The sequence below is a fragment of the Frankliniella occidentalis genome, unplaced genomic scaffold (genome assembly GCF_000697945.3).
Source record: "Frankliniella occidentalis isolate FOCC.00 unplaced genomic scaffold, Focc_3.1 Scaffold15, whole genome shotgun sequence".
Classification (NCBI taxonomy): Eukaryota; Metazoa; Arthropoda; class Insecta; order Thysanoptera; family Thripidae; genus Frankliniella; species Frankliniella occidentalis.
In genome coordinates this window covers 2,142,635-2,147,523 of record NW_026267145.1, presented here as the reverse complement: position 1 = coordinate 2,147,523, position 4,889 = coordinate 2,142,635, and the positions used below count along the sequence as shown (strand labels likewise).

Genomic DNA, 4,889 nt, shown 5'->3' with positions numbered 1-4,889 from the left:
CAGGCCGGTACGGTTCCCGCGCCCGCACAATCCTCTGCTCCCCTGTAGTTCCCTGCAGCTCCATTTCCCCGCCAGTTTCCGCAGGAGCCGAGGAGTCTTGTCCGGGAGGGAGAACGACTCCCACATCAAGTCGCGGCTGACCCACATCCACCGGCGGAGCGGGCGGAGCTCCGGTCGGACCGGCGCGATGAGCGGAACACATCCTCCAGCGTTCCGTCCTGCTGCACGCCCATGCATACACTCTCGTACGTTGGTTTAAGATCACTGCCCGCTCCTCTTACAAAAAAACTGGCCTGCCGGCCGGTAACGAGACAGTCCAGCTCGAAAAGCAAATTCAAAAATCAGGCGCTAAGACTTGTATCTTTAAATTCAATAAGGCATCAAAATAAGACTGAAAATCTGCTTATCAAAACTGGAACGTTATTCGGCAATATCGGCAACGGCAACCCTTTTCAAGACGGGATACTTTCACCTTACCCAAGAGCACTTTGTCATATTTTTGAAACAACGAAAATCAGCAAATTATGCTAGAATCACCATTCAAACTTTGCTGAATTCGTAATTTCTTCGTGCCGAAAACAAGCACATTTCATATTTCAGAGCGTTCTGGTTCAAATTTATATTTTTTGCTCGGACTGGTGACACTTCTCAAGTGGACGGGCCATGTGGCGCGCGGTGCCGATTTCAGCTCTAAGAGGGCAGGGGTTGGGGCGCGAGGAGCTGCACTGCGTTCCTCAAGAGGCTGAAGTGGGGGTCGGCCAGCTCATTATGACCCGGCGCGAAGCAAATGTTGTATGTTTACATCTCCAGCAGAGCGATGACAGCGGACTGCCACCGGGCTTGGCACGGACGGCCGGGACGGAAAGCCTTCCCCCACAGCCTAATATTATAGCAAGACAGATCTTTATCGACGTGAATTGGCTTATCAAAACTGGCACTGGAACGTCAATCGGCAATCTTTATCAAAACTGGATAACGAGAACCGGCAATATTTATCAAAACGGGAAACTTTTACCTTCGGGTAGAGACAGACCACAAGGGACTGTCTAAAAAGAAAATCAGCCTTTGACCACACATTGTTCAATTTTCAAGAGTGTTCGATAGTGTATAGGATCACCACCTTCCCGGCCACCACTCTTTATCACGTGGCTCTAAGTAGAGCGCGCAGCACTCCGCAGCACACGCACGCAGCGCGCGTTTAGGTCCCCAGCGCGCCGTTTAAACGTTTCTTTGTTTACCACGAAGCTAGAGATGAAGCGTTCACTGCCACGCGTCGGTCAGCAAGGGAGATAAAGGATGTTGTTGCACTGGCCGATTTTCTAGTCCTCAAGACAGGACTAGGTTATGTAACATAGAACCCCTTCATGTGAAAGTACTAAAAGTGGCGTCTATGTCTGCCACCTCGCTGAACGTCCTCAAAGGTGTGCTGTTTGGCTTGACTTGACTTTCAAAGAAGAATTATACTAAAGCGAAATGCAAATTTTCTTTGGATCGGTGTGCCCGTCCTCTGTACAAATTTTAAACATTGTCATTGGTAGTATAACGTATTACACATTGTGCGATTGTCAATCTTCTTGTTCTGTTTCCTGTCTGCGTATTAGGTGTGGCTTGCCTGTCGCAAAAGGCACGTCACTGGCAGCGGGAGATGCGGCCTTGCACGGCTAGACCGCACCGGTACCCGTGGCGGTGCGGGGCGGGGCGGGGCGGGGCGGGGCTGCGGAGCGCGGGTGTGTCCTGTTGCCGCACGTGCAGCACTCGCAGCACTGCCTGCAGGAAGGGTAGCAGCGGCGGCGGCAGCTTGACCATGGCTGATCCAAGGCCGCGAGTGAGTAAGCGTGTCGTGGCGGGGCGTGGCGGGGCGTGGCGGGGCGTGGCGTGCAGTACAGTCCGCAAACACAGGGCGGGAGCGGCCCGGGCCGAAGGCGGTCCGGGGCGGCGGGGTAATTGTCCGAGCGGCGACCTCCCAGCGGCGCGGAGCGGACCCAACGGCGGACCCGACGAGACCATTTCTTATTCACGCCCCCGGCTTCATGGCGAATTATGGTACCACGAACAAAGGAAAGAAAATTAAAACAGCCTTTTGTGCCCCTTGTTATTTACGAAAAAAATCGAGTAAAGTCGGAAAATACGCATTTAAGACGGAAAGCAAAATTAACCACGCAAATTTTGTAAAACCTCAATAATTTTTGTAACCAATGACCACAAAGAGCCCTCCCGTGGTAAGGAGATCCATAAGGTAACACACGGAAAAAAAGAACTAGCTAAATTTTCTAATAAATGCATTCGCTAATATAGCCTAAGATTAGAATATTAGCTCCCCTAGGTAATTCTTAGCTAAGAGAGCTAATAAATTACCCATGACAGTTACAAAATAAAGAAACTAGCTGTGAAAGCTAATATGTTACCTCTCTTACCTAAGAATTAGCTAAGAGAGCTAATATTCTAATCTAAGGCTATATTAGCGAATGCATTAGCCAATTTATCAAATTCGTGGAAAGGCTAATTTAATTTTCAAGACTAGATTCCATAACGTTTCAGGACTCGTTCCAGGAGTTCCAAGAGATGTGGAAGACAAAAGGCAGTTCACTCGACAAAATATTTACCCAGGGGCACCGGCGGCTCAACACACCTTTCAAAGCTCGAATAGACCTGCAACAAACAGAAAACACTTCCGTTAGAGCAAATAAACCTATTTCGGATCATATTTTGATATTCTTATTCTCCTCCTCTACAACCACGCAGAAGGGGTTGGGAGCCCGTTATTAGTCCTTTTACTTATTGCAATTTTTGAGAGGACAATGTATCTTCATAACATATACCGATGAATGTTCATTCATAATATGAATAAACTTAGGGCATGGGCACGACGCGGGACAAAGTCTGTGACCGCCGGTCGCCTAGACGGATTTACTGTGGACGTGTCGGTCCCGCCCCTGCCTAACGCCCTGGTGGCCGTCCTCACGTCCGGCACGCGCTCCAAACACCTCCAAATAAAAAGGGCTACTTTTGTGTTAGAGGCACGCTTGTTCGAATCTAAATGGTGGCGACATTGAAACATATCCTGCTTGCTGGCGGGTACAAAAACTAGAAAAACTTCGGTCTCCGGTAGGCAGTAGAGAACACTGAGACGCTGTGCCGCGGCTGTGCCGGGCCACGAGGGAGGGGCGGGCGGGACGGTGCTGCGGGGGAGGGAAGGCCACTGGAAGTGGAGATCTTGTCTACACCGAACGCGACGCAAGGCCCTCCTGTGAGGAGGGGGTGGGGCACCGCAGAATAGGCGCAAAAACTGGTTGAGGTGGGTTGGGGCGACGTTCAGGGTACTGAGAATCAAGGGCATAGTAGTTTTGTCGACTTTAAAGTTTCTGGTATCCCCCCCCCCCCCTCCCCCGGGGGTCCCTAGCAACAAACAAACAAAAATTCTGGGCACTCTGGGAAAAAAAGGGTGCCCTTTCGCAAACTTTAGGTGTGCTTTTCGCTAATTAGCACACTTCATACACAGAAAGCACACAACATAGTGCGCAAATTTTAAACGTTTGGAAAGTGCGCAAAGTCTGCACACTTGTTTACACACTGGTCACTGGTCTTAGTAATAGTATAGTACAAGAAATGGCATACCAACTTGGTATTACCAAGAGTGTCAAAAGTTGCACACCACACCCAGAGGATCGTTTCTTTGAAAAATAAAGAAAATTAGACCATATTTCTTTGGCATATAAGTAAAGAAATATATCTTTTCGTCAAAGAGCCTTTTTTCGATTAAAAATTTAATAATATATATTCTTGGATCCAAGAAGACTGATTTGGATCTAAATGGCTTCTTTGATTTAAATAGACAATTTCTTTACGTCTGTCAAAGAAACGATCCTCTGGGTGCAGGTGGTTGCCTAGACGTTTTCAAATTTGAACTTTCCAGATTACCATAGTGGGTGTATGAGCAGACCCAATGTCCCAGTCGAGGGCACGGACGGCAGCGGCTCCGAGTGCACACAGTAGTTGAGTCGAGGGCCCACCTCTCACCTTCACCTTCTCTCTCCTCCCCCCCCTCCCATTCTCTCTACTCCATTTGCTTGCTCCGCGCCGGGCCGCCGTGGTCTTGACAATGACAGCACCGCCGCGGCGTGGCGGGGAGTAGCGCTGGACCAGCCCGCTCCAGCTTCCCCTGCTCCCTCTCCTTCCTCGGGTACTTTCGATTTCATCATTTCCGATCCCGTGTCCCTTCTGATGGCAGAAGTGTGCGTAAGACCTTAGCGTAGTTACTCAAAAAGCCAGCTACGCAGCACAAACAAAGTGTTCTTCGTTCCGAGAGCATTTCAGAGACTTCGTTGCAAGGAGTAGATTTTCTTCCAAAACTAAAAGCAAATGCTTTGCAGAAATGCAAATGATTTACATCCTTTGTAACTAGGAAGCATTTACTTCGCAATTTGCGACGCAAATCAATGCTATACATGCTGCGAAGCATCGGTTCGCTTCGCAATTGCAAAGCATCACTTTGTATTCGTAATTCGCAACTCGTCAAAGTAGAACTCTTTGGGATAATAGTAGTTCTTCCGTTTGGCGTTATCTTCTCACGTTTGGGGACCAAGAGAGAATTTCTCTAACAAAATAGCCCCAAAACGAACCAGTTTTTGTTGTTTTTCCTCGAATCCAACCCACAGCCCGCAGCTCCAACACACGGTGACACCCTACAGCAGGGTAAGGCACGTCGACTAGAACAGCAACTCCTTTGTTACCTCTCCTCCTCTCCACCCGCGGATAAGCGGCGTGCAGGTAGGTTCGTTCACCTGGTTGATAAGGCCTCAGTGTCACTACAATACATTGTGGTGCCAGGCGGGCGCCTGACGTCAGGCAGCAGGACCCCCAAAGTAAAGTGGCACGGTAATGTGCGGGTA

General features: G+C 49.3%; 1 protein-coding gene across 1 annotated transcript in view; it reads right to left on the bottom strand.

Annotated features, from left to right (window-relative positions):
* Positions 1–4,889, bottom strand: part of LOC113212705 (solute carrier organic anion transporter family member 5A1) — a 78,423-nt gene that overhangs the window by 37,235 nt on the left and 36,299 nt on the right. The window contains exon 2 of the mRNA XM_052263993.1: positions 2,630–2,649. The gene's annotated coding sequence lies outside the window, so the exon portion shown is untranslated. The remainder of the gene's footprint in view (positions 1–2,629; positions 2,650–4,889) is intronic.